This window comes from Lonchura striata, chromosome 2, assembly GCF_046129695.1.
Source record: "Lonchura striata isolate bLonStr1 chromosome 2, bLonStr1.mat, whole genome shotgun sequence".
NCBI classification, from domain to species: Eukaryota; Metazoa; Chordata; class Aves; order Passeriformes; family Estrildidae; genus Lonchura; species Lonchura striata.
In genome coordinates, this window is record NC_134604.1 from 75,415,237 (window position 1) to 75,442,701 (window position 27,465).

The following is a 27,465-nucleotide window of genomic DNA, read 5'->3' on the forward strand; positions in this document are numbered from 1 at the left end:
ACTTCTGGACAGCCAAACAGTGATATTAACTCAAGAATTTTTCATGCTCATGAAGACTTGTTTTCAGGTAGTTATAAAATTCAAATCAAAATTTTAACTTTAAAACTGTGATACTTTTTATGGAGATGAAAAAGAGAGGTTAAAAATTCAGAGAATCACTCCTGCCAAGTTTTGTACAGACTTACTAAGAATTCATGCTGTCTTTTGGGTGCCTATACCTCAAACTCAAAAAAATATTTTTAGAATAAACTGTTTCAGTTGGAAGGAACCTACATGGATCATCAGCGCTTCTTTCTCCTCTTCCCCTCCTCAGGAAGCTGTAGACAGCCATGAGGTCACTCCTCAACCTCCTTCTGTCTAAAGTGGACAAGCACAAACTTTTCAGCTAGTTCTCACAGGACATTCTTTCCAGCCCTTTCACCAGTTTTGTTGACTTCCTCTGGACACTTTCAAGGACATTCTTTTTAAAGGGTGGGGCCCTGCACTGGCACTCCAGGTGAGACCACATCAATATTGAATACAGAGGGATGATCACTTCTATTGACCATCTGGTCACGCTGTGTTTGATGCTCCCCAGGATGTTGTTTTCCATCTTGGCTGCCAGAGCACATATTTTCTAATTATCTGAAATGTTGCAATGAGTGCAGAGACATTCCATTCATGTTCTTGTACATTCATTCATGTTCTTGTACATAGATTAAAAAAAAAAAACAAAACCACAAAAAAATCAGCCAAACATAAAAAGAATAAAATATCAGCCAAACATAAAAAGAATAAAATATTTTTTCAAATGAAAAATACCTTATAAATTGTATAACTTTGTCTTGCCTAAAGAAAAAAAAAAATGAAACACAAAGAATAAATGCCAGGTATATAAATACATATATAGGTATATAGAAATTAACATAGATACATGCTCATATGTACATATATACATACATATTTATGCACATATAGATAAGGAGCGAAATAGGAATGAAAAATTTCCAAGAGAGACAAAGAGGATTCGTTTTATTAAATCTGTGCATTTTTTTTATTCACCTTCCTCTGCTGCATAAAATTTGGAGAATACTAAGGGCCCTTCACAAGAAGTACTCTTTCTCATAAAGAGGCAGACAGCCTTAGATATGGATCTTGCTTGACATTTTGAACTAAAACATTTCAGAAAATAATGTACAACAAAGTGTAATGAATAAATCTTTTAGTCTCAAAGGAGATATTCTCTTGACCAATGCTGAATAGATTTGTCACCTAATATTCTGCTTGTTGTAACACTGAAATCAATGTAAACACTTTTCTTTCACATAAATATCTAGATTTACCTAGAAAAATGTAGTTCACTTTAACTGGAAATATTTTGCTTTAAATTTCCACATGAAAATCTGATTCTTCTGGATGAGCAAAACTGAGAATAAATGTAATTTTCGTATGCCTAGGACAAGATTTATAAAACAGAAAATCATAGAAACTCTTTGCAGCTGCAAAATATAAAAACCTGTATATAAAATCCTGCTTTCAGTTCCATTTTGAATATTTTTGTCTTCAATGTCACAGAATTGTGATTAGCCATATTTTTGAAGAGTACCCTCAGTAAATGAGCAGAGAAAGTTGGCAGCAACAGCTTGAAATATTTGATAAATAGCAAAAGTTCCTCCATTCAAGGATATGACTGGGGCAGATTGAAAAATATTTTAGACTTTCAGAATAGAAAAGATTAATTTAAAAAATAACATACTTTTCCAAAATACTAACTATTTTAGCCACAATGTATGTAAAAATATTAAATTAGGAGTTCTTCCAGTCTCATATTTCTCCTATAGCCTTCTATTTCATCTACTGAATAGTAAGACAATAACAAGTAGAAAACTCACACAAACTTAGGGAAACTTTCATTATTAGTGCACATTTCCTTCCATGAAAGTTCTGTGTACTTTTCATTCTCACAAGAGATGAAGTTGTATTACTGAGAGTAATACATCAAATCACACTAAATTTTTTGAACATTTATTATTGCTGTTTGATGAAGTTCCTGTAGCATTAGAGATGTGACAAAGTATGATTCCATCATTCTAAAGCAATAGAAAAGAATGCTGTGTTGATTATTGCACCTTGGTGTTGCTCTGTGAGGTTTAGCTGCAGCAGAATTGCTCATATTGACTGTTTTACCACTCTGTTCCTGAGGGAAATGCAATCATAATCTAGTTTCTTCCAAATGTGCTGATATTTCAGCCTATGACTTGTTTACAGGCCAGGCTGACCAGTTAGGAAGATGAAAAATTATTACTTCTCTTTCTGGAAAAATATCACTCAGTGTGACAGGGGAAATGATAGTCTGCATATGAAAACTTACTTTTTTCTATGTTAAGGCAGGTTTCATACCACTACTTTTGAAGAGAAATGTAAACCCATGCCAATTAAAATGGGCATGTAACCCATTTTTCAACTTCTGAAATACATAATTTAAACTTTCTTTTTAATTGTATTTTATTTTAAATTTTACTTAAGAAATTAAGCATTCCTCAGGCTGTAACCAAAACCAGAAACTAGGTGATTTATTTATGGAAGGTGATACCTCAGGTAATTTTTTGGGAAATTAAATTTAGCATACATATCTTTCTGAAAAGAGTGTTTTAAGATTTGTCATGTTACCTTGGTTGTGATAAAGATATTTTCCATGGTAAATGCTATTGTTGAAAATATGATAGAAACTGTACCACTGGATTTTTCATAATGGTTTAGAAGAAAAATATAAATTGGAACAAAATCTGACAGATTAGGACTCTGTAGGGGTTGATGGATGTCAATATTCAAGTCTCTGTTGTACTTAGGGCAGATAATTGAACTTGGCTTTACCTCTTTTCAAATAATCAACCTATTTATATTTGTTCTGGCATCTATGGCCTTGCTGCATTTTTGTGGAAAAAACCAACAACAAAAAAAGCATAGACTCAAAGAACAAAAATCATACAATAATTTATGTTGGAGAAGATTATTAAGATCACTGAGTCCAGTTAAACCAACACTTCCAAGTCTACCACTAAACCATGTCTCATGGCAACACATCTACATGTTCATTAAATACCCCCAGGGATGCTGACTCAACCACCTCCCTGGGCAGCCTGTTCCAATGCTTGACAATCCTTTCTGTAAATATTTTTTTTTCTTGTATCCAGTCTCAACCACCAGGTGCAACTGGAGGCTATTTTCTCTTGTCCTAGCACTTATAACTGAGGAGGGGGACTGACCTCCATCTCACTACAACTTCTTTTTGAGTAATCACAGAATCATTTAGTTTGTAAAAGACCTCTAAGATCATGAAATCCAACCTTTGCCTGATCAGGATCTTGTCAATGACACCATAGCATTAAGTTCCATGGCCAATTTTTTCATGGACAGCTCCAGAGATGGTAATTCCCCCCAACACTGGGCATTTGGTTTCAATGCTTAACAACTCTTTTTGTGAAGAAATTCCTTCTGATGTTCAACCTGAACCTTTCCTGATACAGTTTAAGATTTATGTCTTCTGGTTCTGTCATGAGTTGGGAGAACAGGATGACCCCTGTCTAGCTACCACCTGTTTTCATGCAGTTGTAGAGACTGATAAGGTCTCCCCTGAGACTGTTTTTCTTTAGGTTAAGCAACCCAAACTCCCTGAGGTGCTTTTTATAGGACTCACCCTCCAGACCCTTCATCAGTTCTGTTGCCCTTCTCTGGACACATTCCAGCACCTCAATGTCCTTCTTGAAGTGGGGGATCCAAAACTGAACAGAGTGCTTGAGGTGTGGCCTCCCCAGAGCTGAGTACAGGGCAAGAATCACTGCCCTGGTTCTGCTGGCCAAGCTATTTCACATATAAGCCATGATGCCACTGGTCTGCTTGGGCATACACTGGCTCACAGTCAGTGACTGTCAACCAACAGCCCCAGGTCCTTTTCTGCTGGGCTGCTTCCCAGTCACTCTGTCCAAAACCTGTAGCACTGCATTGGGTTGTTGTGACTCAAGGGCAGGGCCCAGCCCTTGGCCCATGCAATTGGCCTTGGCCCCAAAACCTTTATTTTTTCATAACACAGTAAAGAAAAAAATAGAAATCTTGGAATTTTTTTAAACAAAAGAATATTCTGGTGGTAGAGACCAACCTACTTACTTTTTTGTCCACCTTGAGTGTTTAGCCAGCTATTTAAAGACATTTAGTTGCCTTAAGTAAGTCTGTTGTGTCTGCAGGGGAGAGTTACTGAGTATTTTATAAACCTATTCTTAGATTTCTTTTCTCCTAAAGTAACAAACTCAGTTGGAGAGCAATGAGCAATTATTCCTCCTCACTGAGTTTAGAAAAAGGCTCTTGTCCAATTTCTGCTGTTGGCAGACAGTCTAATCCATGCTTTCTGTCACTATTACAAGCATTCAAACTGGGCGCATTTTTTCAGGCAGATCGGTGTCATTAATTGTCACCTTGCAATGGCACATAAGGAACTCTTACAAAAGGCACATAACAGAGGAGGAGATTTATTTTTAGGGGTATAAAGGAACTTCAAATTTCAAATCTGATCCAATATCTCAGTCTTTAGTATTCTTCATCCTTGGCATGAATATCTGACAAAGTAGTTGTATCAGTACTAATGTAAATACAGTTTTCCTTAATTTCTGAGCATATCATTATTAAAAATAAACTTGAATTATTTATTAGCAATGAAAACTCTAGAAACACCTTTGTGGTGAATTGTATATACAAGTGTTTACTTATTTAGGGTTGATAATACTACTTATGCTTGCAATGAACAACTTTAACTGAATTTGTGCAGAGAGGAAAAATGTGAATTTAACTTTAAAAACTCTTCGGTTATGTAACAAGGATTTGCCTATATCCATAAACTATACATGCATGGGACTCTTAAATAGCACTAAAGCCAACTGGACAGAGAAATTTAAGCCCTCTTTCCCTCCAAGACAGGGTGACCAGACCCAAAATGACTACTTGCTTACATGTCTCTGCATCATAATACATTGCAGCCTGTGACTGGAAATGGGTTTGGCAAGACCATTCTTCAAAGATCATTCTGACAATTCAGAAATACAAATCTCCTTTCAGTAGCCTAAAACATTCCCTCACAGTGCTTTATTAGAAATGAAGAAGTAATAAAAAGTACAAATCAATCCAGTAGAAATGACTTTGATTCTTACTTTTGAATGTTTTAACTAGTTGACTTTTCAGTCAGATTTTAATGCTCTAGCATTTTTAATTAATCATGCATATTTTCATGTTCTTCCCTCATTTTTCATACAGGTAGTTACAATGACAATCAATGGGTCTTGAAGTGATTCTTGAAGTGGGTCTGCTAAAACTCTGCTGCTTCAACTAAAAAATAAAGTGAGACTGAAATAAACAAATTCTCTAAAGCAGCTGTTATACAATTCCACCGTGTCTCCAATTCCAAGATATAAGTCTCCTTCCTACTGTAGGTTTTGGTACTTATTTAGCTCAATGATAACTGATTTTTATGAATCTCTTTATTCAATTGTTTTCTGCAGTCTAAAAAAGTAACTTTTTTTTAAAGTACTACTCTTTTAGTTTTCATCTTGTTCTAATTCTTTCACCTCTTCCTTTCTAGCTTTATGTCAAGGTCAATTTGCCCCACCAGCTGATTTAGTCCTTTGTATCAGATTCCACTCTATCATTGTTTGCTCAGCTAATTTCTTCATTCATAAATCTGATTTTCCTGTCAGTCTCACCATCTCCTTTGTCACTTTCTTCTTTTGAATATAATGCCCTTTTCCAGACAAAGTTTCCAGTCTTCCCTGTATTTTATTGTTCTAAGCTCTTCCTTCCCCTTCCATAGTCTCATAGTCTTGGTATAAGCAAATTCAACAACTAAATTCCCTTCTTAACAAAATATTTGTTTCCACTGCACATTTGAACAAAATTTTGTTTCTGTCACAAATTTAGGCAGTCTGATGCCACACTTTCACAGAGGGAAGGCTGCCCTCGTTTTCTTTGACAGTGCTTTAAGAAAAGCAATTTTGGGAAATACTATAAAGTTTTGAATTTGTGCCCATGTTAAACAGGAAGCAAGGTCAGTTACCTGACTGTAATGATGCAGGAGAAGTTTAATCATAACAAGGAGAACCAAAGAAGTGCTTTCTTCAGAAATATTAAGGAAGGAAATTACTTTTCTACTACATAAACATACTCGAAACTATGTAATTGGGCATAGCTACAGATTTGCAGTGGGAAAATTTAAAAAAATATCATTACAATTCACTAAATGTCCAACTCTTAGCCAGTGAAACCCTTTCATAACCAAACTTGACTAATGATCCCACAAGAGAAGATTTAAATGAAAAAGTTGCAAAAGTATGGGTGTCTCTTTCCTACACATTCAAATAACTTTGGATTAATATTTACAAATAAATAATTGAATTTTACTTCATTCTACAGGAAATACTCAGAGATCTTTGAGTATAAAATAACACAATTCTGGCAAGCATGAATCTTGTCACTGTTAATGACAAGTCCAGAAAGCCTTAATTACAGAAGACATTGCCAACACCAGTGAATATCTGATGGCAGAAAATATTAAACTCCTTTCAAGAGATACATTTCTATTCTGGAATTTTTCAGAATACACAGTCTTATTTGATAAGTATTCAAGAAAGGAACATTTACTCTGTTTAATAAATATGTGAATTTTGATATCTCGATAAAGGCATTCTGTTAGACTTGAAATGTCATATACACTTAAAATCAGCATGATTCTAGTAAAATAGTGTGCAAGACAGTGGAAAATTAAATAAGTTTCACCCCCTGCAGAGATTAAATTTATAGGAAATATTGAATAAAATACTATAAACACACGTTTGACCTATATACAAAAGTAATTGGAGCAGAAATTAAAGATGCTCACTTTGCTCCTAATAGTCTTACTAGACACTGTTCTTGATGCACACAGTATTTTTACATGCAGTATAGAGAAAGAAAGCAAGAAGTAAATTGGTTACTTTAATAGATGTATCATAATGTACTTAAAAAAAAAAAGGAGGAACAGATGTTTCTTGTGCAGGTATAAAATTCAAAAGAGTAATAAAGCTATCAAAGAATGTGTAGTGAAGTGCAGATTAAAGAGCACAGTCTTGTCATTACAACACATGTTCTGAACTTTCATGAAATAGGATGGTTTAAAACTAGACACGTTCTCATGAAAACAAGGAGATTGAAAAGACCTGCAAAAAAAAAAAAAATGTTCTTTTTATGTTCTGAAAGGTACAACCTGCAGAAGGAGATGAATGTAGCATTAATGTGCTGTAGGAGTCTTAGAGCTGGGCTGATGCACTAGCATCCATTATCCAGTTCTTTGCAACTGAAAGCCACTTTGATTGAAGGTCATTATGACCAAGATGCAGGTCTTAACAGTCCTTGGAATTTTTTCCTGGTAGAAACAGTCAGTGCTAATTCTGTTAATTGTCAGTTTATTTTGAATAACACTAAAATGAAAGGGGGTATTTTCAAATATCTCATCCTTTTCCAGACTTTTTGGAAAGGATTAATTTCAGTTACAGATGGAATGACCAGTCCCTGATTATTGTACCTAAAATAATGTCTTCATGTACTTCTATGCTAACCAGACACAATATATCTCTCTAGAAAAGAAAATATTTAACAGGAAATGGCATTGGGATAAAATCCAGATGTCAGTAACATATGTACATCATAATGTCATTTTTCATTCAATCATCATCACACACCACTTAGGAAGTGGCAACACAACTCGAGTTTCTAAGTAATATCAGTGAATAACTGTAACTGTGTGATGTGTGATTTATAGCAACTGTTCATAAACTATGGGCATGGAGAAATTATATGCACTTATTGCAATCCAAGAATGAGAAAAATATGAGCTAAAAGATATAAAAGAGAATGGGTTTGTTATGTATGAGACATTATATATTCAGTCTTCTTGTACACACTTCCATATGAATGCAAGTATCTTCAAATTATGAAACAATCTAAAAAATGAAGAAATATAGAAACCCACCTTAGTACTTTCAGACAGCCAGCATATTATTTTCTTTCATTACTTTTCAAATGCTTCATCGACATCAATTATACTCTCATTTATGAAAGCCAAGTACAGCAGCCGTCAGACAATCACCAGAACTGCACATTCTCCCTGACAGATACTGGATCTGATAGACTTGGAAGAAATTTAGAAGCATTTTGCTTCTGATAAATGTTTATTTGGATATTCATCTGGATAAAACACAGCTTTGTTTCAATTTCAAGTTGTCATTCAAAGAAACTGATTTCTCTACAGGCAAGGAGCAAGCCTAATTAGAAACTGATCATGTCAAAGAACGGGAATATCTATGATACCTCTAAATATTGGTAAGCAGAGATGGACAATGCAGCATCAAGATGACAACCCAAACCAATTTTGATTGACACTAGAGTGGGAAGAGTGGGCAACAACAAGAGTGGGATTCTTCTATGTCTGTACTGATAGGCACATAATATCTTCCAAGGAATACAAGAGTATCCAAGATAGGAGGCAAATAGGTACAACACACATCTCATGGAAAGTCATCATTCTTCTTGGCTGACAGTAAGGAGCTAAGCAGGGTACCTGGCAGTGCCTGAAACAGCCCGTAGAGGCAACTGAATCACATATGTGTTTCAGAAGATGAGCACTTTTGCTATTCTGCCAGACAAATGGTTCCACAGCTGAGATGCACAGAATATCAGAAAGTCCTTAAAAATTTGTTTATTCCCTAAGGGAATTCATCCCTTACCCTAGTTTCATCCATGAAGTGTCATTCTACATGCCAGGAATTTTCTACAGTACTATGAGAAAGGCTTCCCACTGTAGCTTGCTGGTCTGTGCATCAAGGCCTCTATTGCAAAAGCACAAGTAATGTGGAAATCCATAATCTGTTTGATTCTGTTCTGAGCTCCTTTCAGAATCCATGTCCCATCAACTCCATCATCATTCTTCCTAACTGCAGCAGGCAGCCTGGAAAAATTAAGGTAATGCTTATGAAATATCAGTATTCACTCATGATATGGCAGGGAGTGAGTGTACAAGTGCATGTACCAGAGGAAAAAAAAGAAAACAACCCAAAACAAGCACAAAACCATCTAGCAATGAATTGCAGGGAAACAGTAGAGCTGGAGTAGATGTCTAAATATAAAGCATGTATCATGTTCAAGTTCAAATGGATGAATCACCAAGAGGATTGTTTAAAAGCACTAAGTCTAGTGTCTTTGTTCAGTAATTTTGAGAGCTGAAAGCCCCTGCTGCTAGAGAGGTCTGACAGAAAAGTACATCCTACTCTTTGGTATCAGGACATGAGAAGACCCACACTGGCTGTCAAAACTTAAAATAATTTCTGAAGATTCCATTAATCTAAAATATTTTTTTTTACCCAAAACTGCTTCACTTGTCAATCATTTCCCTTTCTCTGAGCTATCATTTCACTTTATTCAGCCCTAGATGAGCTCACAAGAATGTGTTTATTTGAAAGAGGATTTCCTTCTCATTGAGGTACTTTGCATATGCTGACAATTCATTTCTTCTTATTACATTGACTGGCCATCATGATCTTTCCCTAGTGTCTCTGTAAGTCTGAGAGATTATAAAAAATCCCCTCATGCACTGAGAAGAAATGCTTCAAGAAGCTGTTTTCTCATCTACTTGGACAACCAGCCAAATCAACAGTAATTAGGAACATTACTGGGCAGTGGAATTCAGAGATTAGTATTGATAAATTGTTTGAACAGTACTTAAAATATAGTTAGCCTGTACCAAACTTTTCCAATACATTCTAGGGTACTGGGTTGGGTGTGCTGTGCTGGAAATGCAGGAATTACATGTGTCATGGGAGAGATCTCTGGACGTTGGAGGCTGGAACTTACGCTGGGCGTTTTTGTAGATGAATACATCTTCCAGCTGAAAAGCTTCAATTTGTTATTTTTGCTCTGTTACAGGGTCTTCTTTTGGAAATCTGTCCACGTTATCCTACAATGCTTGTATTTTCTTCAGCACTGCTTTGAAAACAGTGGCCTTTAGTCAAGGCTCCAAGGCAACTTTACTGTTAAACTACCTTCATTACTGATTGTAAAGATGTTTTCAATGCTCAGGCAAAATTCAACCCATCATTCAGGATAATTTTGAAGATCTGAAGCTCTGAACATTTTGATTGTTCATCTGTCTCCCTTTATCTGTGCAATTTTTGTAGTGCGGATGGATTCCTGTCCCCATTACAAACCTGGCACAGAGAGGAATCTTGGCTGGGGCGATTCATGCCCTGACTGTGTAGCCAGCCTACTCTGATTGCATCTGTACAGAGCAGCTCAGAACAATCTCACAGGGTTTGTTTTTTTTTTTTTACCTTATCAGTTTTCATCCATAAGTATTTGAAAGCCAATCTTCCTCAAGAAAAAACAAACAGAAAACCCCCATAAAACAACCAACTAACCAACCAGCCAAAAACCCAACTTCAAACCAAACAAAAAATGTATCACTTTTTTAAGCTGAAAACCAATGTTTGTATTCTAGTTGAAGTGGGGTTTATATTCATTTTCATTCAGAATTGAAACAAATGGAAAATAGCTTTACCCAAATATATTAATTTTTCAGACAGATATATAATTTTCCTAATGCATATGTGTATTCCCAGAAGTCAAGTTATACATAGATTTACACAATTACCTGTATTAAATATTAGAAATCCCTCTTGCCTTGAGAATTTTCCTCCAGATGCTCTGACATAATTATATTCAGTTGAAATTCTCTGTAGTTGTACTGTTGGATAAATTAGTTTATTGCCTACATTGAATTCATTGAATATTATTCCTGTTTCTTCCTCTGTGTGAATCCTTAATTTTATATTCCTCCTTGCCAGAAACAAATTGAAATAGATGTGCTGAACACATGGTTATGAAGCAGTCTGCCCAGCAATAATTGCTTCATGGCAGTTTTGAATTCTTCCAATTCTTCTCCCTTTGGGATTCTTTAATGCTTTGGATAGCATTAGTAAGAAATAGACAAAGTACTATCTCAAGCTAGATATTATTAGTGCAGACTTGATAAAATCTAAATATTTTTGAAACAATTGTTCTCTGAATAATTAAGTGGATTCTAAAAACATCCAAACATTACTGATTTTTACTACACTTTGCAGTTTTTAAAAGATCACAAAAGAATTCCAGTCTTGGAGAGAAATCAGCTTTCTACTGACACTGGAAATATTTCAAGAGCAGAAGATATTCAGGACAATGGTTCTTATTAATACACTTTTTAAAAAATATTGTCAATTCATAAATAATTGCATAAGTGGAGCATATAAATAAAAGCTTTCTTAAAGTAACTTTCCAGCTTTTCTTTATATTAAACAGATCTAATATACTCAGGAAATTCTCTTGTTTAGATTTCAATACAAAACAAAATTCAAACAGTCTCTAAATAAGTAAACAAATATAATCTGTTAATAATTCTTGTAGGTCAGCTATAATCATTGTGCAAAAAATGAATTTGGCAAGGAAGTACAATATAAATTAAATAGAGATTTTTTTCTTTTTTGATTCTCTTGAAAAAACAAGTTCTCTCTTTTCACTAAGCAAACTTTGCTAAAATTTCAGCATTTTCATATTAAATGCTCAGACATAGCCAGTATATCATTGACCTCGTAAATCCAGTCTTGTCATCACCGATAGACTCAAAAGTGGATATAATCCATCTTATAGCAGACTTAGACCAGCTTTGCTTTCCTTGTCTTTCTGTGGATGCAGAGGGATCACTGGGTAGGATTTCTGGGTTTTCAGCCTCCTGATGGTCATGCAAACATGTTTGGGCAGTACATCCTTAAATAGCTGTACTTCTCTATGGGGGGAGTGTTGTAACGGGTAGCCATAATTAAACCAATTAATATGAATATGGGCAAACAGTTATTATGCTAACCTTGCACCTTCTCAATATATAAAATCTTTAATATTAATATTAACCTTGCTTTTATAGCTTTTTTTTCCCCTTTCTCTTCTTCTTTTTTTTTTTTTTAATAAAGAAGGTGGTTGTTTCGTTCTCCTTCAAAGTATCTGGAAATATGCCTGGGAATGCTAAAATAATTAATTACATATTAGCATAAATAGTCTTCTTAAGCCAAATGACCACCTCTAGCTGCACTTCAATTTATGCCAAATGTTTCAGAAAACCTGGGATATGTTATAAATCATGGTTACACTGGGACCACAGTATACTGGAAAGAATACTTAAAAAGTAATAATAAATTACATACCTTCTGTTATACAAGCTAAAAATGTGGTTTAGGAGATGCAGATTTGGGTAGCTGTGTTTTCTTCCTTCATAATCACTCCACAGGGCAAAAATGCTGAGCGCAGCCTAGCTGTAATTTTAATACTGTTATTGAACATTTAGACCATGAACTATTTTAAAATACCTCTTCAACAACAAACAAAAAGTTCTAGAACACTGACACTATAGTCATGTAGGAAGTCTTCTCATATTTAATCATCTGTTTCTCAGGTTCTTATCATCAATAAAGAACCCACAAAAATCACCTGCACTCCCAGAGGTACAATATCTTTCCAGGGAAAGTATTTTCATAAAGGAACACTTTGAAAAATGTCATCTGAATACAAAACATGGGGAAGAGACAAGGTACAGAATTTCTAGTACCTAGGTGGTGCTTGGGGACTTGGACAGTGCTGAGTGTGATGCTTCAGGTAAGTGTCTGTCAGCATTCAGCTGGTGAAGCCCTAATTTCAGGAATTTATCTATTTAGAAGTCATGAATTCATTTTGATGCAAAACTGTTCCTGGCAAAACAGTCTCTTGTGATAAGAAATATATCTTTGAAAGATGATTGCCACTTGCAAATTATAAAAGTTCAGCAAAATATGGCAAAATGTATAAATGTAAGAAATTTATGGTAAAAAATACACATTGAAAATGTTGTCATTACTTTCCATTTTAAAAAAGAAAAATATTTCAAAATAATCCAAGAATTAAAAATTACCTTCATGAGTCTGGTCAAGTCAAGTTCACCAGTTAGGTCTATCCTGTTTGTGAGCATTTATATCTGATTCCCTATAATTAGAGAGTTTTCAGTTGAAGAGATAATGTGGAAGTCTGGTTAATTAGTATTAATTCCAGTTCAAGAGGATTTCAATCTGCACATAGCTTATTAAGTCTACAGCTAAAAGGATTCCATTTTGATCATTTAGTCTGACTTTGTGCATAGTGCAGGCCATTGAATTTTATTATATCAAGATATCCATACACAGCCCAGATGTGTCATTTTAAAATGTGCTTGGGAATGTATAATTATTTATGTCTGTAAGTCTCCATTTTCCCATTTACAACTCCTTTTCAAGTCAGACAAAAATCTGAATGAGACCGACTCACTGTCTCTAATGTTCTATTTTGTGTGGAGTGGTTTAAGCATAAAATAAAATGCAGTTTTAAATAACTTAACAGTTAAAATAGAATGCATCTATAATTCTTTATTCTTGAAGTTTCTATGCACCTGATAAATTTAAAAATCTCTTTTACTAATGGGTTTTAAAAGAATACCAAGATTAAAATTCACTAAATATAAATGTAAAAGAATGGGTTTTTTTTACTTTTACAATCAAATCAGTCCTCGATTACAATTTTATAACAATGCCTAATCATATTTCCTTTGGATTTTTATTGATATGTGGTGTTAAATATATTTGTTATTCACTGTCTTTTTAAATCAGATCACCTGTGTGAGGATAATCACCTTTATTTATGCTTCCAACTTCCATATGCAGAGAAAGCCACTAAAAATAGTATGCATCTGGCAAGCTGATCACTGTGACAATAAGAGGTTTAAACAGCAAGATATCTCTTTTCTCTCTTTCAGTAACATCTAGCAATTTTTTTTACTCTGTGTACACCATTCAATATTTTCAAGTATTATGAATGCTACACCTTTCTTTTTTTGCTCTGACAACATTATTACTAAATTTGTAATATTTAATGCGCCACAGCAAGCAAAAAACATCTCTGAGAATGCATAAAACTTACATAATTTGTTTTAAATAGTCAATCCTTCAGACAGGGTTTTTCCCAGGAAAACTCTTTTTAAAGTCTTTTAGTAACCAGTATTTTAAAATATAATAATATTGTTAAGATATTTTTCCACCAATCAAAAATGTAACAGGGATGTAATTCCTGATTATGTTTTTTTAAAAATGAGATTTTTTTTTTATTTCTTTTACCTGCAACAACTTTATGCTTGATACTAGTGTGGTAAAATGTTACCTCTAGAAGCCTGCGTAATCTTATCTCAATCCTTTATTGTTTAATAGGAAGTGTAAGGTTTGAACTATAGAATAGGTTCCCACAGAAAAGACTGGGAGTAATCAAGCAAGAGGAAGTATATTATTTACAGGACATTTATCTGTCTTTAATATCAGTGAAAGATATGTCATATGACAAGTCAGATCTAGACTGAATAGTTTAATGAGAAGCTTGAGGAATGCAAAGACTGCAGCAAGGGATGATTGGATCAAGTAGCAGGTACACAGTTTAGTGACAATATCAGCACGCATTTGACTAAACAGACTACTAAAATTCATCTTTTGTTATGCATAAATGTGAGGAATTACAGCGGTGTTGCTCAAATGGGTCGGCATCTTGTAACAGGATTGTGTTCTTTTGCCCATTTGGTGGAATCATCAAGACAGTGTAAGGCTCTCTTAAGTTTCTCCTCAAAAAGTGCCCGACCAGCTACTGGCACAAACTCCCAATGCCAGCAGGAATTCCCTGGGCCTGGCTTTATAACTACCTGCCTCTATTCTCAAGCCCATAATGCAGAGGGAGAGGGCTGAGGTGGCTGCTTGAACCATGAGGAATGGAGGAAGACTTCTGCTGTGTGAGAGGTACTGTACCAACTGCTCATTCAAACCGTGTTGTCTGTGCTGTATTCAGAGGCACAAGAGGAACAAGAACTTTTTTTCAGCATCAGGAAACCCTCTGGAAAGTGGATGAGATCTCAGGGCATTCCTTGGATGGTGAGGGTGCTGAGGAAATCACACAAATTAAGAACCAATGTCAGACAGCTGCTACTGAGATTTAGCCATGTTCCCTGGTGGTCCTGACTGGCCTGACTGTGGTTCCCACCCATGCCTTCTTGGTCCAAGAGCCCCACGGCAGCTCTGTCCTGTGCACCTAGACCTTCCCTGCGCTATCCTGTAGATACAATCATTTTTAGTCCTGTCCCCTGAATGACCCCAAGACAATGTAGAAGGAAACCTCTTTTCCAAACCTGTTTCTGGCCCAGTTTTTTGCTCTAGCCCCTGACTAGTATTCCTTGATGGACCTTGGTCTGATTCAATCCTTCGATTTTCCTTGGTATGATTGAGCAGTGCTCAGAAACTGGTTCAGTCACCAACCCCAGGACTTCTCAGGTGCTAAGGACTGCACCCCACAAGCATCCTCATGGCCTGTGCTAGGGTCACCCTCAGTGCCTAAGTAGACAGAGCAGCAAACCCTAGAAGAATTAATCCCATTTTTCACCCTTCTGCAGCTTTGCTCCCAAAATCAGAGCTGCTTATCTTGCAGCTTGCCTGGCAAAATGAGGAGACATCATCTTAATCTGATGTCTGGGAGGGTATGGCAATTTGATACTTTTCTGCCTGCTACAAACATTGAGAGTCTCTGCTGCTCCCTAATTCCCTGCTGACTGTGGAAACTGCTGGAGCATGACTGGAGTGTGTTGAACATGGCCTGGAACTCCTTCTGTGTGGAGGAGAAGCATGACATGATATAACTCATCCATGAGACTGAAGGAAAAAGAGGGAGCTCTTAGGAAGAGCACACCACAAGGGAAGAGATGCCATGATTGTCATTTAAGCTTACATGACATTCCCAGACTTCGAGTTTTATTGACTTATTAAAAACCTGCAGTTGGCATTTTCAGCAGTTTAACTCATCTGCTTATTCTGCTGAACTATTTCCTTTGTTGTTTAACTTACGTTAGCTTTTGAATGCATTCATTCATTCTGTTCCAATTCTGCCTCTTTAGTCATGTAATTATTTCCATGTTTTTATGTCAAATATCTAATTTGTGTAAGTTCAGTCTTGGTCTTCTTACACTGGTTGCAGGTGTGGTTGATAGTAGTTCAGTAGCCTACTTTTCTTAATATTTCCATTGCTGTTATACCTTAAGTTGTAGCCAGATTTGCCAAAAGCTTTTAAATACATGTATATAATTGGCTAAACATAACTTTCCAAAATCAAATGCTTTAGAGTAAACAAGGAATTTTTTTCACACTTGAGTGTGTAAGAGAAGATCTAAGTAATTAAATCACTATTTTGAAGATGCAGGCTTTTTTTGCTCTAGACTGAGCTTATATTTTTTTTGCTTTAGGAGCCAGGCAGTCCAATTCTTCACCTAACACATATGCTAATTTTCTTCAGAGCTGCCATTTGGAGCACCTTAACACAGAAAGATCCAATTGCCCTGAGAAGGTACCTTGCTTCAGAACTGTCTGCACTGCTAGAAATAGGTATAATTTGAACCAGGTTTTGTTTTCTCTGTTCTGAACATTCATCCAAACCTACGTTGTGACCTTTAATCTCTCCATGAAATCACAAATCCTTGGTATTATACTGAAAAGCAAATCTGTGGTGGTCTGTGAAGCAGACATCTCATTATTCAGCTGCCACTTTATGGGAGAAGACTATTTAAAGACAAAAGCAGTTTCAGGGCACAAAGAGCTATTTTGCTTTGAAGTGCCTCATATCCAGGCTTTGCTCCACTGGAATGATTCCCCTCCCTATCAATTCCCAAGAAATTATGTTTATGCTAAGGTAGGCACATCAAGTTAAAAAATTCTCTGGGTAACCAACTCTGGGATGTAAATTATTGTTTGCAGGTAATCTGGCATACATTTGTAGACTTTTGAGTTAAGGCTTCTGCAAATCTTTCTCTGCTGCACTGTCTGTGGGATCTAAATCCAACCTTTTTCTCTCATCTAAAAGAAGATAAAGGTGAATATATTGTCTGCCAAGGTAACTGTTATCTCCCCTTCTTTTGCTACATTCTGCTGCTTCAGAGGAAACAGGAGTGTGGTGGAGGAGGTGGTCTTGGTCTGTTGATACAGTGCATCCCCTCAGTTCCCATGACTCACCCATGCGTGGATAAAGCATTTTTTGCACTTTGACATACCTTTCACTGACAATGGTACAGCTCAACTTAAGTGCAAACATTTAGTGTCTTTAACTTACAGTCCATACAGAATAGCTTTAAATAGAGGTCACCTTCTCTTTGCTTTTCAGCCCTCATCCATTATTTACTCAATTCTTTCTCTCTTGGATCAATATCTTCAGGCTAAAAACTTAAACTGTGAAAGTTCAGCTGTTTCTCATCCACTTGTGTTCCTGTTCTCTTTGAAGAGCTGTGTTGTGACTAAAATCCTGTTTTGAAAATATGCCTAAATTATGAAATCAACCAGAAATAACAGTTCTGTTTCTTTGTTTATATTTAGGTTAATTAAGTGAGGTAACATAGATGGGCACTCAGTTAGAAAAAAGGATCAGGCACAACTTACATACTTTTAAGAAGAAATTTTTGATTCATATAAGTTTTCTTTTTATTTTGGCTTCCCAAATGTCCACACTACCAATCTGGGAAAAGAATAAATAATCTTTTGCCTTCAATATTTCTTTTCTTCTTTCTGACATGCTATGTTTAGACCTGTTATTACATTACTCACATTGCTGCTAGTCTGGAGACTGATATCATGTTTTTTTTGGTAACTATTTTTGTCCAGTCAGTCAACCACAGCCAATGAAGCCAATGGTCAGCCTTGCTAGGCTTTGGGAGGACAGGGTGATCAGCAGTTATTTTCTTCTTCAGGGATGGATTCTTGGGATCAAAATGGAAGCAGCACTATTCATGTGTTGCTGAATTGGAGCTGTATATTTGTGTGAAACCTACATATTTATATGAATTCTGCAAGGCCAACTTTACTAGGGAGAGGTTAAACTGCTGCAGATATCAGGTTAGTTCTTTGAATGGCCCAGTGGTTATCTCTGAGCTTAAAGAAGACACATATTTTGATGTTTTAACTATTTATGTTTAGTGACTTCAGATCAAAGATCTTGTACTTGTGGGATGCACTGAGACGCAAGACTTCCTATGGCATTTCATAACACTAAACACACTGAGAGATGCAGATCAATATTCATCAGTTAGCACCATAGAATTTATCACTGATATTCACCTTGCCTGAAAGAAATTGAAATGCTTTGCTAGAATGAACTGCCTCAGAAACTAAAATCAGAGAGGAAAAATTTCTGTGAAAACTGGTTTTTAAAACTTCATAATCTGATTAGAAAATGCATCTCTAAGAAGATATTGGAAAATTAATTCTTTTCAATTCTATGCTTTTTATATATTTTCAACATAGTAACAGAGTTAAAATTTGTGGAACCAAAAGTAAATCTAGAGAGGAAGAGAAAACAGCAATTGAAGAAGTTCTCTTACATTTTTATTTGTAAGGAGACAAGCTGTGCTTTTGTTTACAGAGAAGGAATGGAGACAAGGACATCTACTTTCTTTACTGTTCCACACTTCCTTTTTGAGTCAGTAATCCAGTCTTTGATGTGGGATGAGTCAGATATCAACAGCAGATTTTACATTTTCTTAGTCTGCTTCTGGGTGCATTACAATGTTATGATTATCTGAGAGCTTAAGTTGTTTTCCAAATTATAACAGCATGGTTCTTCTTCCTCTTCCCAACACATACTAGATCCCACTGTGAGGTGGTTTTAAAAGTGAACTCAAGAGGCAGTAAAACCATCATCACCATCATCATCAAGAAAAATCACAGGTCTGATCACTCACCTTTAAGAACAGGTTCACAAGGGGGGGTCTTAAATGTGCCACTGCATGGCAACAGGTGAGTATCTACCATTTGCAGGCATGATAAGGAAATTACTATGAAAACTTCTCCCTTAAATAGTTCTAAATTGTAGAAATATGTAATTAGATCTGCTTTTCAGGAAAATTTAAGAACTACTTAATGTATCAGTATTTTAGGGATTAAGGTAATCTACAGACAATGTTTCTTTTAACAGAGAGTGGAGTGACTGGAATGACTGGAATTCTGGTTAGACTGACCTGAAAAAAACTACCAAGTTACTTGAACATCTTGACAATGGAAATTGCTTTAGTTCAGATTTATTTTCCAGAAAATAGTGATTTTTTTTTTTTTGCTACTTTCATTTTAGAAATAGCAACAAGACAAACAGTAGAATAATGAACTGCTACAGTGAAATTGGGCCATAAATCAGGGGAATCTGAATGATTAAAAAAAAATTGAAAAACATTTCATTTATTTAATGACCCTAACTGGTAACATTCTTCCTCAAACCTAGTTCACACATTAATTTCAGGAGCTTCACTTCAAATTAATCTCTTTCTTCTATTCTTTTATATTGTAGTTTTGTATAAACGAGAATTGTTGATTATAAACTTCTTACAGCAAAAATAAAAAAAAAATTAATAGCATAAAAGAATAATGGGTAAACTGCTTCAAATGTAATTTATATAGGATATCTGGACATCTGACTCATAGGAAGGAAACAAGTACTAATAAGATGAAAATTCAGAGAATGAAGAATTTGCTTACTTTTACAGACTGATTTATGGGACTTTGGCCTTTTTTTTTAATTTTGTATTGATTACAAAGCTTTAGCATAGGTTAATGATAAAGGTTAAAACTTCTTCAATAGCGAAAAGGATTGAAAAGATGGATTTCTTCATTTAAAACAGGCATTATTGGCAATGCTGATTCCAGCACCCTGGAGCCTTGAAATTATAATGAACATGCCTTATAATGAACATGGATTTAGAAACTATGACCCAAGAAAGCAATAGGAATAGATCTCATGAAGGTTATTGTGGTTCTCTCTACTTCAAACATCAGTTAATTTTGGTCTCTGTGTGGAAAATAAACCCAAATCTCTTAGACATGTAAGGCTCGCTATTTTAGCAATAGAGTTTTAACATATGTGTTATTTATGCTAAAACTGACCTACAAGTTAAAGAGTACATGTTATCTATTTCAACAAATGATGTTATCACTTTTTGATTCTTAAGAATGTGAAGGAAATGGAAATGTTTTGGTCTATGGCACCATTTGTTTGTGTTACATTAACTCATAAAAGCATTGTTTTCTCAATGGAAATACTGAGTTCATTAATGTGTAATGTGAAACAAATGCCACTCTACACTTTGAAAAAAGCTTTCAAATATTGGACTAGAGACTTAATGTCTGCTTATGGTAAAATCATTGGTTACACTCTATTTCTTGTGTATACAGGTTTCATAAAATACGCACAGTTAAACATGATCTGTTGAATTCATTTCCTAAAATATTGTTAACCATGCAGAATTTTCTTAGCTAATACCATTAGGCAGGTTTCTTAATTAGTTTCTAACAATAACAGTAATACTATTCCTTTGTATGTGAGATTACTTGCATCTTGATATTCTCTCTACAGTTAAAATTGCTATTTGTATTGGTTTGTGTATTATTATAATGACTGTTAGGATTTACAAAGTAAAAAAAAGGAGGATTTTAGATGAAATTATTTCCTCCAAATAAGTACCTATTACATATTACAGAAAATTTCTTGAGTATGCAGTTTTCTTGGTTTCTAAGTGAGCATGATCTCTCTGTTTCACATCACCTTGTAGCATACAGCTCACGTTCAGCTTTTTGGTACTCAGAGTTCTCCTTAGGATCTGATACAGGTTGCATGGGCTACTTAGGAACAGCAATGAAAATTCAATGACTGCATTTCACTGAAAGAAATAACTGGCCAGTTGCAGAGATGAGACTTGTGAAAACATTGAGAATTTGCTGCTAGGTTTTATATCACATTATAGAACCTTCCTATGATACTAAGCAACATTCCAAATTTAAGTGATTTCATTGTCTATTGTCTACATTGTCAAGTAACTTAGCTTGTGAGTTGTCTCTTGGCTTCAGTTCTGCTTACCCACATCACATGGAAGTTTGTTCCCTTGATACCTCAGGTTTTAGATTTTATATTTTTCAGGTTCTGTGCCGCTTTAGTGTGTAGTTCTGAGTTTCATATGAGAGGATAGTAAGCTCTCTTGACAGACTAGATGGACAAAACAATTCCTTCTCTAGCTGTGGACCAAGGACAAATGATCCAAATATCAACCCAAGAGCATAAATAATGGTGGATTGAAGAGAGAAAAAAAAGAAGGATGGAACTTCATAAGCTAAAGCTTATGGACAACTCACTCCAGTATGAAAATGGACCAGAACTTATAAAAGTGTGAGACCCCATGACTGGTCATCCATTTGGTGACCATTTTGGGTTCATCTTGGGTGTAGCCCTGGCTGGGCTCTTGTGCTTCCCAAGGTAGATCCACTGAGGCCTCCTAATAAATACCTACTTTATTCTTTAGCTCCATCTAACCTCTGTTCTAGGTCAGCCTTCACAAGGCATCACACTCCATGGTCCAGCATTAAGGAAAATGATCTTGGTCACTCCAAAGTAAACTTCAAGTTCTGTGGATAATTCATTCCAAGGACTGCTTCCAAAAGGCAACACAAACCAGACGTCTGAAGGCAGAGTCCCTCAACAGCAGGCTTTTTATTCTCAAACGCTTTCCCTTGCCTGGGTATCATATCCCAGAGCTTGTAATGCATTCCTTCAGTTTCATGTTATAAAAACACCACCTGGTGGGTTGCAGCAGAGCCCTCATATTTATTTCAAACACATTGAACCAAAAAAACCAAACAAAATGATAACTGGTTCTCTGAGCCTGGGAGATCACTGTGTGTGGGTTAAAAGACATGCAAGACATTGTGCCATGCAGAGTATGTTTGTTTAGCAGTTTCTTCTAGGTATTGCTGTCCCTGAGCACAGGAGGCATTAGCCACTCAATAGCACTTTGCCTGAAGGATCTCCTTCTGGGACACGTATTTAACTATGTAAATGTAGCTTCAATGACTTTCTGTGCTTTAACAGGAAATACTTTCATGAAGTACTGGCTTCTCATAAATGTTTGCGTACATTAGATACTGGCTATTTTCATGGCAATATGCAGCTCTTGATCCTGCCCTTCAACACCCAATACTGAAACCAAAATTGATTATCATGGCAATATGCAGCCTTTGATCCTGCCCTTCAACATCAGATACTGAAACCAAGATTGATTAAAGGCAAGAGTTCAGGTATAAAAGTGAAAATATACTACTACCGGTAAAAGAATATGAGCTTGATCAATATTTTGTGCTTTTTTTATTTATTATTTTCCTACATAGAATTTCTCAAATGTAATCATTCGCCACAGCTACATGAGTCAACATTTTAGTTTTTAGTTTTCCATCAAAGATATAAAGTTTGATTGTAGGGGATATATTGGGAAACACTCCCTGGTCACTCAATATTGAGCCGGTTATGTAGCTAAGTGTAGGGTTTGTCTGTTCAAATTCAGACCAAATATCTAACTCTGAGTATTCCACCTTCTTTTTCTGCATTTCCTTATTTCTCTGTGTTCGCTGTAATGCAAGCTGCTGTAACTAACTTTAATTCAGTTGTCTAACTAAAAGGGTCAAAAGTCACTGGAGATGTTTTAAGATGTCCAAGACATCCGGCTGCTTTTGGACAAGCAGTATATGCCAAATATGATACCTCTCTTCCCTACATCTAAAATGCCTGTAGGCAGCTATGTTTAACCAAATCAACCCAAGGTGTAAATGTAGACTCTACAGGTACCAAGGACAAAGTGGAATTATTTACCCCTTACATACCATCTCTTATCTTCTTAAGCTCATCACTTCAGCATCAACATAATGCTACTTTATGCTGCATTTGGGGTGGTGCTCACACTTGCTTAACATTTCTGACACAAACTGAACAACACAGCAAACAGATGAAATTTTGCTCAGCCAAAGTATGAACTTATATGTTCTAATGCTGTAATATAAATCACAATGTTTGTGGAAATTCTTTTGCTGATTATTTTTTATAAACCAGAGCAGGACAATACCTTAAATTGCAGCTATTTACACAGTTTCAGAGCTGATGCTGGAGACACGTTTGTGATATATGCCAGCTTTGCTTTATGTAGACTTATGCAAACATGGTATTTGGATTTTAATTCCCAAACTATTTATCTTCTTCTCTGATGAAATTATAAATTTCATCAGAAAAAAAATCCCTCTGAATCTCAGATGAGAATTCTGAATTTTACCATCTTTCCAGTCAAAATATTATTTCTAGTATGATTTTATTACTAAACTAGGCATTTATCAGAGATAATTTGAAATACTTGGAAAATTTAAATGCTTTTTCTGTAACATAATTCCAGCTTCAGACATGTTAGGAGACTAAATCCAAACAAGTTTTCTTTATTTCTGGTCTGTTCTGCTAAAAATGATTGGACATCTCTTATTGCAAGTATGCTGTGAACTATGAAAGTTAAATTCAGTTACAAGGAAAGATCACTTCTTTTACAGATTATGGTATATGAGAGGTGGCATATATATTTAAATCCTGATTCATAATGGACAACAGAACCTACTAATTTAAATAAAAAGGATAGCCTAAGTGTAGGAATTAATATAGTTTTACTTATTGAAACTACAAAAAAACCCACCAACATAGCACAGCTCTGTTCAAATAGGCTATTTTAAAGGAGTGTTTTTCTTTTCCGTGATTTTTTCACCATATAATATCTAAATATATTTTTTGGACATGTATCCAAATTTTTTCAATACATATCTACTTATTTTAATAAAATCAAAGTGTTGCATAGACTTAGGCGGCTGAATATGTGATAAGTTTGCTGTATGATTACACAACAGTTCTAATAGTGTATTCATTTAAGATCAGAGGTTATACATAATGATTTATGGCATTTTGATGGATCAAAGGTATATTTGAACATTTTTGTTAAAACACTGTTTTCATGGGAACTTTCAAAATCTGCAGTTTTCATTTAAGGCTGGAAAGAAAGGGAAAAAAATTCCCATCAAAAGAAATCTCCATTTTTCTGTAATATTGTAAATCAAATTTTCACTAGAAATTACACCTGACTGTGATTGATTATTATCTACCCACATTGTCTTCAGATTCAAAACACATTCAGCTGAAGCTAGTTATTTCTTCAGCTGTAAGATCTAAGAATATTTTTCATCTTTATATTAATTAGCTTTTATATTTTATGTCCTGCATAAGGCCCAACCTTTCACTACTCTGATAGTGTATCTGTTAGTATTGGAAAAATCTACTTCGTTATACCTATTGTATTTGCTGAACTCCTTTGTTGTGTAGGTGAGAGTTGAATTGTTCACTGTCTACCGAAATATGAGAACATCTCACTAAAACTCTGAGGAAATTATGAAAACAATTTTTTTCTTTTTTTTTTTCTACTGAAAAAACTTCCCTGAAAAAAAACCCTTGATATACCTTGATAGTGATGATCTACTCAAAACACTTTCAGTGAAGCATAAGTTGGCTAATGCTTTTCTACACAGGTTACTGAAAGTACATGATGAGAAAAAGTTGTATTCCCTCCTTCTTAACATCTGTTCTGTCACTCTTCCTTCTTGCATTGTAGTCATACAGCTAATGTTCACAAATTCCAGGCAAGAGAATGGGATTGATAAATCCACATGAAATATCAGGCTACACTGCTTAGTACAAGAGCAAAGAAGATTAATTCATTCTAGCAGGTTTTATCAGAAAGCATCCACCAGGATTTTTCAGACAGCATGTTTGACTTTAGCTGACTCTCCCCTTAATGCTTTTTTTCAAGGCTGCAGGAAGGATATTTGAGTACATAGAGCAGAAGTTCACAAAAAGCAGCTTTCAAGCTGCTTTTAGAGAAAAGAGTATTTTTAATGCAAGCACCAAAAAAATTTGTTCTTTTTAAGAATGACCATCTTCTGCAGCTTCTGCTAAACAAGCTTAACAAAGAAGATGACACCATGGCTAAAATATTTACACTTTGTTATAGTCCCTTTGAATAATAATAAAAAAATATTCACAAGTTTTTTCATCTTTCCTAATGATACAGAAATAAGCACCTAAACAATGTATGCTGATGCACAAACTCAGAGTGTAAAATCAATATATCAACTCAGCAGAGCTGAGCTTCTTTCTAGTGCTGCTATTCCAACAGTAGAGTTTACCTTCTGAATTATATATGTATTGACCTAATTACATAAATATTGACTTTGCTTTATATGAAGCTTTTTTCAGTCTTGATGTAATTACAATGTCAATATTTGTTGTATGTAATAACACTGAATTTAGACTTGTTAATTTTGATTGATAGTGGCATGCCACAAGTTATTATATGGGATAAGACAGCTAGTCTACAAGCATGCATAGCAGATACAAGCAGCTGACAATGCTACCAAATTTCAGTGTGTCTCCAAGACCTTCTCTTTCCCATGTGTAACCAGGCAGAGGACATATAAAGGGCAATTATATCCGCATTCCATGAGAGTACTGTTTTGAGGTGGAGAAATATTTACCCTAGTAATAAAAAAAACCCATACAAATATTCAGCTGGGAACCCAGTAAAAGGATTCCTGTTTAAAGTTAGCTTTAGAACTTTTCCTTACAATATTGTAATGTCTATTTAAATTGTGCCAAAATAAAGGTTTCATATAGCAATGACTATGTTTTTCTGCATACCTTGCATGAGTTATACATTATTTTGCAATAATATTGGGACTAGACACAAGAAATTTCACATTATTTCCTTTTTCTTCAAGTCCAAGAAAGATGTGAGCAGTAGACAGTACTACTGGGACTTGCAAAACTGTTCACTTCAGTCTGTAAATGTTTGTTGAGATATATTTCTACAAGAACAACTTTGTTCAAAGCTGCCAGACCTCAGAAATGCTTTCAATGATGAATAGCCATATAATATAGTGCATATTTCTAGATGCAATTATAAAGCATTTGAATTTGGCAGTAACATGAGAATTAGAAACCAAACTGTGACAGTCTGTGTGCTGAGGATATTTAAATATTTTCTAGCTATAATATGTTGCCAGTAGTGACAAGGCATGCATCATACTGTATTTTCTTGTTTGTCTTAGCAGGGATGCCAGACAAGACGAACCTCAGTGACGTAAAGCAAATCCATCAAACCAACGATGGCAGCACTTTAGACACAACTGGAGCAGGATGTACAGCAATGGCCGATTATATGACATTTATGCTGATTACTTTGGTAATACTCTTTCTCAGTCTTTGGTAACTGCTTATTTCTGGCTTGATATATGCATCTCATTGTCATCTATTTATCCCTACTCACAAGCCTGGAATAAGGGATCTGATGAATATAGCAGTATTTATGGTATCTTGTATAAGATCAGCCAGTGATTTTCACCATGAATATTAACAAAGAGTTTTGTGTAATATTTTACCTGTGGTTTGTTTTTTTTTTTTTTTTAACGCTTGTATAGTCATAACAAGTAATGTTTTCTTTTTTAACATTTTATATTGAAAATAAGTGGTCTATGATAATCTTTCTCTTAAAAGCAATTTGTGAAAACAGAGTATTATCAAGTTTGAAATGGTCTCTCTTATCTAGACCAACCCTGAGCTCCTACTAGGCTCACTTGCAAGTTTCCTAAGTCCAAGTTTGATTGACATTGGAATATCTCCAAGGAGGGAGACTTTACTGACTCCCTGGGATAATTGTTCTAGTGCTTCAACACTCCTAGCAGATATTTTTTAGCTACTGTATTTCAGTTTGTGCCTCTTGCCCATTCTTCAGTCTGACAGGGTCCCTCTGAATTCAGAATCATTTTTTATAGTTCAGAAAAACTTGTATGTTAGGTATTATATATGTATATGATAGCTGCATTTTATCTAGGGATAACAACAAGGTTAAGATTCAGTGTTGGATTAAGGTATCTTAACATATATGTCAACATACAGATATATGTGCTCTTGAAGCTGTAACTGTAGCCATTGGATTCAATTGCTAAAATACCAACGAGTGCCAGTTGTGATGCCCAAAAAATCCCCAGTGGTGTCCACTACTGTTCTGAATGGCCTCAGGTCTTTCTCTGGGCAAGTGACTACAGTCCTTCATCAACACAGTCAGCAAAGACTAGAGCACTTTCCCACTCATAAAGACAGGCACCCAAAAAAGCAAGTCAGTTGTCTGAAAAAAAAATGAATGGTGCCATCTAAGATTTTTTTGAGTATCCAAGACATCCTCAGGGGACTGACATATGTGATGCAGGACTTATGAGGTGTTCCAGATGTTTCCTTAAGTGGGAGCCATGGGGAGTGGAAGCTGGCAGCTAAGTGGGGCATCCTTAAGTCAGCAGATCTAGACATTCACACGTGGGCCCATGAATCATACACCAAACCTCCACCAACATTACTGGTGGCTTACCGGTTGGA